Below are 11,443 nucleotides of genomic sequence, written 5' to 3'. Positions count from 1 at the left end.
TCAATGATCCTGGGACTGCTTATAGATTATAGTCTATAGATATGAAACTAACCCTAATTAAACATATCTCTGAGCTAGTTGCAGCAGATTGTATTTTCCATAATGAATGAATCTATAGCTATAGCTATATATTCCATCCCACATCCTCTTTTTAAAATATGATATGGACACTGTTCCATCAAGAGATGGGGCCTTTGTTCTGCCACTTTGAAAATGGTTAGACCTTATTTTATTTTACTTTAAAATATTATTTATTTAATGTTATATATTTAAGCTGTACAACATGATGTTTTGATATACTTTATACGTAGTGAAATGGTTACTATACTCGAGCAAATTAACACATCCATTATGTGACAGGGAAGTAACCCTTTGTGTGTATGTGGTGAGAGCCCCTCTAATCAATGGAATGGCAACATACACCTGTTTGAATTTTAGAACTGTGGTGACACAGTGATGACAGTCTCCCGTGCCCCTCTTTATGAATAGGGCTGTTCTTAGCAGGGAGTCTACAGCTGTCCCACCATTGAATGTTGAATGTTTCTGGAATAGATAAATTTTCTCATCGATTAACAGTCTTAAGATGGAGACGAATATAGTTGAGCAGCTGTAAGTCAAAGAATTGCATCTGAGGAACCACGTCTGTACATGGACCTGAGGTGATTGTGGCAACAAGATCGTGGACTTTAAGCTGATGCTGCAATAAGACTTGAGGGTTTCAAGAGAGGAATGGTATATTTTGCATGTGCTAGGGTTGTGAATTATTGTGGCCAGAAGCAAACTGTGGCAGATGGCATTTCCAAAGTTGGCCATACAAATATACATCCCATGCTGTATGCTATTCTTACAACGTGATAATGACATTTCTTTGTTCCCTCTGCTTGAAACTGGGTGTAACTTGGTAACTGTCCTGAGCTATAGAATGCAATGGAGGTGGCACTGGGTGACTTCTGAAGTTAGCACATCGAAGGTGATGTGGCTTCTGCTTGGCCCTCACCCCCTCTTGGGATGCACACCTGTGGAACCGAACTCAGTTATGTTTTGAGGAAGCCCAGGCCACATGGAGAAGCCAGGTGAACATGTTCTAGACAACACCTTCAACTAGGTTCTCAGCCAACAGCTAACAAAACCATGCAAGTGGATGAACTTTTAGATGATCAAGACCTCAATCTTCAAGGACTCTAAAGACTTCAAAGATTTTTAGGCCTCCATCTCAGGCCTCGGGTATCATGGAGCATAGACATGCTATTCTCTCTGTGCTCTGTCCAAGTTCCTGACTTACAGAATCTATGAGTACAATAACTGGTTGCTTTATGCGACTAGGTTTTGGGATAGTTTATTACTCAACTATATTAAATGAAACTCTGGTCAGTTAAGAATAATATTGAATGCCCAAATAAGTATATAACCATTGTTTGGTTACCACTGGTATAAAATAGGGTACTTTTGACTGCAAGTAACAGAAACTTAACTCAAGCCAGTTTTAAAAATAGAAGATATATCATCTCACTTAACAGAGCCCAGAAGTCAGATGAGCTTTAAGTCTGGTATTCTGAGTGGCTCAGCGATATCATTGAGGAACTCAGACTCTTTGAATTCATAGAGCATTCTCAGGATAGCATTATTTTAGTCTAAAAGCAGGATGCTTTTGAAAGTTGGAAGTTTCCTATACAGTCAAAATTATGTCTAGGAGAAAGAGTCTTCTGTGGTTCTCTCTTAGGAGTAGGAAATTTGCTTAGAAGCAACCCCCAACCCCATGAGGTTTTCCCTGCTATCTCATTGTAAGCTGAAAATTCTTATTTACTAGACTATGAAATGAACATGATTGGTTCAACCAGTTGTCTGGGGCAGGGTGAATACTGGGAAGTTGCCTTCATGTCCATTATTTCCTTTACTTATTTATCTTACTCCAATCATGAACAGAAAGAACAAGGTTTAGTTAATGCAAGGCAATAGAATTTGCAATTAAAAAAAAAATAGAGCAAGGGTTTCGCTCTGCTGCTGGAGCCCAGTGGCATGATCATGGCTCATTGCAGCCTCAACCTCCTAAACTCAAATGATTCTCCCACCTCGGCCTCCTGAGGAACTGGGACTATAGGCATACCCCACCACACCCAGCTAGTTTTTTTGATGTTTTAAGTAGAGGTAGGGTCTCACTAAATTGCTGGTCTCAAACTCCTGGTCCCAATTGATCCACCCACCTCAGCCTCCCAAAGTGTTGGGATTACAGGTGTGAGACACTATGCATGGTCAGGATTTACAATTCTTGATCATGCTTACAAGTAGCCTACCTATAATCAGATCTAGAGAATAAATAGGAGATGATATTGAGAAATAAAAATAAAATTCCAAGCTTCCCAACTGACTGAAAGGACCCCCTCTTGGCCAAGGGGACCCTAGAGAAACCTTAAAAACTGAGTTCTTAGCTATGGCAGGGTGGGAAGTCAGACACACATCATTATATCCCCTCCCTCACTGAACACTGTTAGGCTTTCTTCCCTAAGGGTTAAACAAAACCAGTCCTTTTGAAAGACTGGGTCCTCCACTGATATCAACCAACTGCCTGATGCTGCCCCTCCTTTTTGTGACTTCAATACAGCAGCCAACCAGCATTTCTTCCTGATAAAAGACCGTTGACCATGGGATGGTTCTGGACAGTCTTTGAAGGCTATGCACAGAGGGCCGTTGTGTCCTCTGCTTCACATTTGACTGTATAGGGCCTAATTGTAATACATTTAAATGTTAAGTCTCCACCCCAAAGTGAACATGAGATACATGTTGTGTACATGTTAGCCTACTACACATGCCTATGCCTCCCCTTCACAAATGTTCACAGCCCCTCCTATAATCTGTGGTATATGTGTATTTGGCAACCCCTATCAACATATATCCTTGTCTTATTCTTCCCAACCCCAAGGTGCCTGTTTTTGGCTTCTGGCTGGAAGCTACATTTTCCAGCCTGTCAGAATAGCCACCCTGCAGGCTGCAACCCTTGATGAGAAATAAAACTCTCCTTTCCCAATTTAGGAATCTTGGGTTGGGTGTAGTGGCTCATGCCTATAATCCCAGCACTTTCGGAGGCCAAGGCAGGTGGATCCCTTGAGCTCAGGAGTTCGAGATCAGCCTGGGCAACATGATGAGACCCTGTCTCTAAAACAAACAAACAAAAAACCCAACAATTTATGAACCTTGTCATTCTTCAGTTGACAATGTGCAATGTTTGAAATTTCTTTAAAGATGAGCTTTGTAAGGCAGATCTTATAAAGGCAAATGTACATTCCCATTGCTGACTTAGACATGAGTGTTTGCTACCAGGTGAATGGTGTCTGTTAATGGTCTCACCTGTGAATAAAGAGAGAAACAAGTATATAGGGCACTGTGATATTGTGATTATAATATTATATTATAAGAAATATATCCTCCCAACCCCCATTTTCTAGCACACAGCTTCTACAATCTCTGGAATCTCTGAAGTGATATGTCTTTTTACATGCTGATGAGATGACTAATGGCTGGTGGCCCCTAGATAGCTGCACGGTGGGGGCTGGTTTCCAGGGGAACCAGTCATGTGATTAGAGAGTTGTAACTTTCAGCCCCACTTCCTGACTGAAGGTTGAGTTGATTACCAATGGCTGATGATTTAATCAATCAGGCCTGCATAAGGAAGCCTTCATAAAAACACAAAAGGACAGAGTTCAGAGAGCTTCCGAGCTGCTGAACACATACAGGATGACCTGCTGGAGAAGGCATGGACACTCTTCTCCTCTCCCCCATGTCTTGCCCTAAGCATCTCTTCTGTTTGGTTGTTTCTGAGTTGCATCCTTTTATAGTAGATCATAAATGTAAGTAACATGTTTCCTGGAGTTCAATGAGCTATTCTGACAAATGATTGAGCCCAAAGGGAGGTTATGGGAATCCTTCAATTTATAGCTGGTGAGTTAGAAGCACAGGTCACAGTCTGGGGCTTGTGACTGGTATCTGAAGTGTGGGTGGTCTTGTGGGAATGAGCTCTTAACCTGTGGGGTCTGACACTGTCTCCACATAGATAGCCTCAAAATTGACCTAAGTTGTAGGGCACAGTTGAGTTAAATTTTAGGCAGTTGGTGTCTGTCAAAGAATTGATGTGTACTGAGGGAGTGTGAGTAAAGAGAGGAAAAACAGTTGTTTTTTCCTTACTCGGTCATAAATATATGATCCACATGTTAATTAATTTTCTGAGGTATAGCAGGTAAGAATCCAGGCTTTGGGTTCAGACTGATGTGAGTTTCCTTATCTGTAAAGTGAAGATAATATTTTCTACCTTGCTAGGTGGTTGTAAGATTAAATGAAATGGGCCAGGTGCAGTGGCTTACGCCTGTAATCCCAGCACTTTGGGAGGCCGAGGCAGGCAGATCATGAGGCCAGGAGTTCGAGACCTGTCTGGCCAACATGGTGAAACCCTGTCTCTACTGAAAATACAAAAAAAAAAAAAAAAAATTAGCTGGGCATGGTGGCAGGTGCCTGTAATCCCAGCTACTTGGGAGGCTGAGGCAAGAGAATTGTTTGAATCCGGGAGGCGGAGGTTGCAGTGAGCCAAGATTGTGCCACTGCACTCCAGCTTGGGTGACAGCGTGAGATTCCATCTCAAAAAAAAAAAAAAAAAAAAGATTAAATGAAATGATGTATGCAAAGAAGTGTGTGCCCAGTAGTGTTCCTGATACGTAGAAAGTATTCAATAAATGATTTTTTTAACTTTTTTTTTTTAAATAAAAAGTACTCGGTATGACCTATGAATTGGAGAAAAGTGTTAAGTACTACATGGAGGTATCCTTGCATTTCAAGTGTTTTTGTTGACTACAGTTGCAATGATACAATATTTGCCAGCCAAATAAAATATTTCCCAATGGATATATACTGAAAGTAGCAAACAAATAAAGTGTAAACATATGACTTAACTTGCATGCTTTACATACAAGAGTAGTTATATTTAGCTTAAGACACAACTAAGGTATTTCATTCTTTAAATGTATATATTACAGTGTATAATTTAATCTCAGTAAAATAGAAAAGCATTTTTATGACATATTTCTAATTCATTGTTATTTTATTACTTATACATATGATACATATTTATTTCTAAAACAAATATATCTCTTTGGCCACCTATTTTATTTTCTCAGAATACAGGCGGTACATTACTCATGAATGGCAGTGTGTGTCAGTTATTTATCTTTCCAAAGTATCTAAAAGTGAATGAAGCTTGAATTGGGCAAGGAAGTATCATAAATTAAAAAGTGAATCTCTAAGAAAAGCTGGAAAAAGGTTTGAATAAAATTAAAGTACATTTTGCCATAAAATGTAACTGTCAAAGTGGCATGAACCCAAATATGAATTAGAATTGAATTGAATTTGTATTTTTATCTGCACTAAAGAATCATTTTGAAATCATTGATCTTGGCCAGCTTAAATCTTTATTTTTCTGATAACATGTCAATTAGGTATGAAGGTGGTGAGAGACAATTTAAACCTGTGCATTTATTTGTCAATAAAACATATGCTCTTTTTGTTTTTTTCTCAGTTGCATTGTTTTATCACGTCAATATTTCATAAGATTATATGACTGACTAATGGGAATAGCTATTACCACTGTTGATGTACTTTGAAAATAGCAATCTATATTTTATGGACCAGAAAGAGACAAAATCTGTACCTTTGACCTTATTGAGCATAAAAGTAAGTTAATGTAAATGAAATTTATCTATTATTTCACCTATTCACAATTAGCTTCTTATAGCCTCAGGAATAAACATTAGAATGGGTAATTTACCCTTTTTGGGTTTGTAAGAATGACTTATGAATCTCAAAATTCTTCAAAAGGCAACTTAGAGAACAGAAATACCTTAATGCAAGCCGGAAAAAAACAGACAATGGGCATTTTTGCATAAGTCTTTTTCTCATTAAAGTGAGTGATGCATATTTTCTGCGGACATCAAAGATAAAAACACATAAGCCAAAGGAAAGCAATCCTGTTCAATCTAATATCCAGAGACACCCACAGTTAGTGTCAGTGCATGTCCTTCTAGTCTTTTTTCCATACATAAAATTCCTTTTCCAAAAATATATTCTATATGTTATGTAATAACCTGATATTTTACCAAATGAAATTCTGTACTTTCTATGTTATGTGTACACTTTGTCAAGAAACTGATAAGCTAAAGTAGTTCATTTTTACTATACCATTTTTCTCCATCTAATACCTTGCTTCTTGTGTTTAATCACTTGAGCATGTGGTTTATGCAGCTAGATAATTTGCTTTTATAAAATACCCTGTGTTCTCTAAGTGTTTTTTTTTTTTGCACTGATTTGTCCGTTGTTATAGTTAAGTTGTAGTTTAAATATACTTTCAATATAATGTAAAGGTTTTTCCCTGCAATACATCTCTACACAAAATTGGAATATTTTAATCAGATTTTTATTTGTAAAACGTGGTTAATTGTTAGACTTAAGGCCATGCCCATAGCTATTTTGGTGAATATGTCTGGGGAACGTGTGTAGTAGCCAGCTTCCAAGATGGTGCCCAATGATTCTTGCTTCCTGGTATTCACTCCCTTGTGTAGTCCCCTCCCACAGTGAATAGAACTGAATTGTTCACCAGAAAGTTATTGTGGTTGTGTGACTCCCAAGTCTAGGCTATGAAAGGCATTATAGCTTTCTTCTACCTTCCTCTCTTTTGTACCCTCATCCTGGGGGAAGCCAGCTGCTATGACATGAGTACATTGAGTGGATCTATGGAGGGGTCCATGTGTCAAGGAACTGAGGCCTTTGCCAATAGCCATCTGAGTGAACTACTTGGAAATGAATCCTCTGGCCCCAGTCAAGCCTTCAAATGATTGCAGCCCTGGCTGACAGCTTGTCTGTGCCTCTTGAGAGACTGTGAGCCAGAACCAACAGCTGAACGGTTCTTGAATTCTTGATGTACAGAAACTGTGTGAGATAGTAAATGTTTACTTTTTGCTTCAGACCTTTAAATTTTTGGGGAGTAATTTGCCATGCAGTAATAGATAGCTGGTATAAACTCAAAGTAGAGACATGTATTAAGTATTTTCTGAAATAAAAATAGCTTAGGAGAATACTGTATTTTATCAAGAGCTCAGATAAGGTTTAACTATACTTACTAATGCAAAGTGTAGAATTTGAAGGGCAACAATATCTTTAACTTAAGACATTTTATGTCATTGAGGTTTTGTTTTGATCTAAGTTTTTCTCCTTAGGTTTTGTAGCTATGATCAACAGAAAACATATTCAAAGGAAACAAACAATAATATCAACATTTCAATAAGAGTCTTTATGTGTATATGATAAAACTTTTTTTTTGAAATTTATGTACCTTTTGTTTTATCACAATATTATGAGTCATACATAATTGCTGTGATCCAGGAAACCCATAGACACAAAACCAAAAGCTACAAATTTTTCTTTTTTGTCTCCCATCTTACGTCCAATGGTAACAAGTTAGATAAACAGTTTGGTGTGTATCCTTCTATAGTCCTTTGGTCATATAGAATTAGGTAAACATATAAATATAATAATTTTGCCTTTTTTACAAATGTAAAATCATGCTCTACATACTACTCTGCAATATATTGTTTAGAGAAAGTATGTATAGTACAGATAGGTCTAATTTATTTTAAAATAACTCCTTGATAGTTTATAGAAGAGGTTAGCAAACTGGCTTATGGGCTAAAATTGTCCTGTTGCCTATTTTTATATGGTTTATGAGCTAAGAATGGTGTTTACATTTTTGAATGATTGGGGGAAAATTAGAAGAATAGTATTTCTTGATGTGAAAATTATATGAAATTGAAATCACAGTGTCCATACAAAAAGACTTATTGGGACACAATCATGCTCATTTTTTTTACATATTGTCTCAACTCACTCGAGTAGTTGCAACAGGAATATTGCAAAACCTAAAATATTTCCTTTCTGGCTCTTTACAGAAAACGTTTGCCAATTCCCAGTCTACACTTATACTGTCCAATGGAAATACAATGCAAACCAGAAGTGTAATTGTAAGTTTTCTAATGGCCACAGTTTTTAAAAAGTAAAATAAAGAAGAATAATTAATTTTAACATTTTATGTTTTAGTTAACTAGAACATTATCATTTCAGCATGTACTTAATATAAAACATTAATGAAATTTTTTGCACACTTATTTTTCACCATAAGTCTCTAATATCCAGTATAGATTTTACACTTCTAGCACATCTGTGATAGCCACATTTCACATGTGACTAGTGACTACTGTATTGGGCAGTATAGTTCTGTAGTGCAGATATATCACAGTTTTTAAATATATAGCTTGCTAATATACATTCATGTTGTTCTGTGTTGCTATTATCATTATAAGCATTGCTATCCTTATAAATATTTATTTCTAAGAAATACAGAGTCCCAGAAGAGGAGTTGCTGAATAAAAGACATGCACTATTAATTTTAATAGATACAAGAAATTTGTTTTGGGAATGAGATTCAAATGTAAAAGCATGCTGATTATAGTTTGTCACAAAAAGTTGTTTGTGTTCTTTACAGAAGAAATAACATTTTCATTGGCACTTTAAAATCTGTATTAAATAAAATCCCCATTTTTTGTTTGTTTGTGTGGTAACTGGCTTAGTCTGTGCCAGCTGCTATAACAAAGATATCATAAAACTGGAAAATGTATAAGCAACAGAAATTAGTTTCTCATAGTTCTGGAGGCTGGGAAGTCCAAGATCAAGGCACTGGCAGATTCAGAGACTCACTTCCTAGGTGGCTGTTTTTTCCCTGTAACCTCACGTGGCAGAAGGGGTGCGAGAAGTCTCTAGAGTCTTTTTTGTAATCCCATTCATAAGGGCTTTGCTCTTATGTCCTAATCACTTAGCAAAGGCCCTACATTTTACTACTATCACCTAGGTGGCTAGAATTTTAATATATGAAATCATGGGGGGACATAAACATTTAGTCCATTGCATTCTGCTCTTGTTCTCCCCAAATCATGTCTTTCTCACACACAAGATACATTCAGTTCATATCAATAGCCCCCAAAGTCTTATCTCATTCTAGCATCAACTTAAATGTTTAAAGTCCAAAGTCCTATCTAAATATCATCTAAATTAGATATGAGTGAGACTCAAGGTATGATTCATTCTGAATCATATTGTTCTTTGGCTGTGAATCCGTGAAATCAAACATATAATGTGCTTCCAAAATATAATGGTGGGAGAGCAAACAACATTAAACCTTGAGTCTTTTTAATTAAAAAAATTTTTTAGAGACAGGGTCTCACACTGTCACCCAGGCTGGAGTGAAGTGGTGCAATCATAGCTCACTATAACCTCAAATTTCTAGGCTCAAGTGACCCTCCTGCCTTATTTGAAATTGTGTATATTAATACATTTTGATATATCATTACAGAACTACACTCTTCAATACAGTAATCACTAACCACACTTGAAATGTGCTATTCCAGATGTGCTATAAGTATCAAATCTATACTGGATATGAGACTTCGTATGAAAAATAAAATCTGAGTAGCTAGGACTACAGACACATCACACCACACCCAGCTAACTTTTAATTTTTTTTTAGAGATGGGGTCTTGTTATATTGTCCAGGCTAGTCTTGAACTTCTGGCCTCAAGTTATCCTCCCACCTTGGCCTCCTAAGTTGCTGGGATTATAGGTATGAGCTACCACACCCAACCAAACCTTAAGTCTTGAGAATAATTTTCTTTGGCTTAATGCTCTGCACTCCAGACCCACTGGGACAGTGGTCCTGACTTCAGGACCCACTGTGGTTGCAGCCCCATACCCATGACTCTGGGTAGCCCTACCCCATGTCTTTGCTGGGCATTGTCCTTGTTGGGGCTCCTTGCAATGGCTTTTCCCCACAGGCAGCCCTCTGTCTGGGTCCTGTGGCATAATTTGAAATCTAGGTGGAGGCAGACAGGCCTCTACAGCTTTGCTGGGTGCAGCACATGGGACTCATACCTGGAGTGATTGAGGAGCATGGTTATGGAGTTTGGGGTAAGGAAGCCCATGACATGATGTTCTGAACAGTAGTGGCCCCTCATTTGAAATTGCTCGGCCCCCTGGGTGTTTGAATTCTTGGCCTGTGATTGTAAGTATAGCCTTGATGTTCTCCAAAATGTCTTTGGGGTCATTCTTCCATTGTATTGGACAATAGAGTGTGCAATGCATCTTATTTGGACTTCTATTCAGGTGGCTGATTAATCTCCCCATTGTCCGGATGAATAGCACCTGGCTCCATTGAGATAGCTGATCCATGCTAATTTCCTCATCAAATTTGGTCACACCCTTCATGCTCTCTTCCATACAGGCTTTCTCATTTTTTTTCTAATATGAATAGGCTGAGAATTGTCTAAATCTTTAAGTTCTGCTTCCCTTTTCATTAATAATTATTTTGTAAGTCATTTGTCTATTCTCACACTTTGCAAGAAGCAGTCAAGAGAAGCCAACTGCACTTTCAACACTGCTTAAAACTTTCCTCAGCTGCTAAGTCCTTCTTGATTCCGAAGTGGATTAGGTGCCACTGTTGCTGCTTGAGTGTGTTGAATTCAGAACCATAGCCAGACATGGGACTGGAAGATGAGTGAAAGATGCTGACCAGGTCCAAAGATTTCATGGAGGAGGAAGAGCAAGAGGAGGAACTGGATCCCCTAACAACAGAAAGAGAGCAATGCAAGCAGCTGGAGAAATGTGTAAAGGCCAGGAGTGGCTAGAGCTCTGTGATGAGTGTATATCCTTCCAGTCACAAAGAAGAGGATGGCATGAACGAGCTCTTGGACTTTTTGCATGCAAGGGACCACTGAGTGACCCACAAACTCTTTAACAGCTTGAAATAAATGTGCAGACATATTTACTTCAGCCTTCATCACCTTGGCATAAGGATGTTTCCTTATGGTTTTGGATATGCCATTTGCTTCTAATTTGTGTAACTGTAAGTTTATATTAACCTCATGGATTTCGGCTTAGACAAGTAGCTTCTATGTAATTAGCAGTGATTCTATCTTAATGAAGTTCTGTGATCTACAAAAACAAGATTTCCTCAGCCAAATATCCAATTTCTTTGCTCACAAATTCTACCTTCCACAAAACGCTAGAACGTGAACACAATTCAGCCAAGTTCTCTTGCAGTTTATAATGAGAATTGCTTTTCCTCCATTGCCCAATAACACGTTCCTCTTCCTCATTTCCATCTGAGTCTTCATCAGAATAGCCTTTATTGTCCATATTTCTACCAACGTTCTGTTCATGACCACTTTGGAATTCTCTAAGAAGATTGAGGTTTTCTCTACAGCAAACTTTCCTCCTTTCTCTCTGGGACTTCATCAGAATTGCCCTTCGTGGGACATTCATGGCAATGTAGGTTTTTTTTGTTTTTGTTTTTATTTTTTTTTCT

General features: G+C 37.9%; 1 pseudogene; it reads left to right on the top strand.

Moving 5' to 3' along the window:
• Window positions 1-10,616: 10,616 nt before the first annotated feature.
• On the top strand, window positions 10,617-10,886 carry LOC129033615 (cytochrome b-c1 complex subunit 6, mitochondrial-like; annotated as a pseudogene).
• Window positions 10,887-11,443: the final 557 nt, after the last annotated feature.

This window comes from Pongo pygmaeus, chromosome 2 (genome assembly GCF_028885625.2).
Source record: "Pongo pygmaeus isolate AG05252 chromosome 2, NHGRI_mPonPyg2-v2.0_pri, whole genome shotgun sequence".
Classification (NCBI taxonomy): Eukaryota; Metazoa; Chordata; class Mammalia; order Primates; family Hominidae; genus Pongo; species Pongo pygmaeus.
The sequence above is the reverse complement of the archived record's forward strand: the minus strand, read 5'-3'. Positions and strand labels throughout refer to the sequence as shown.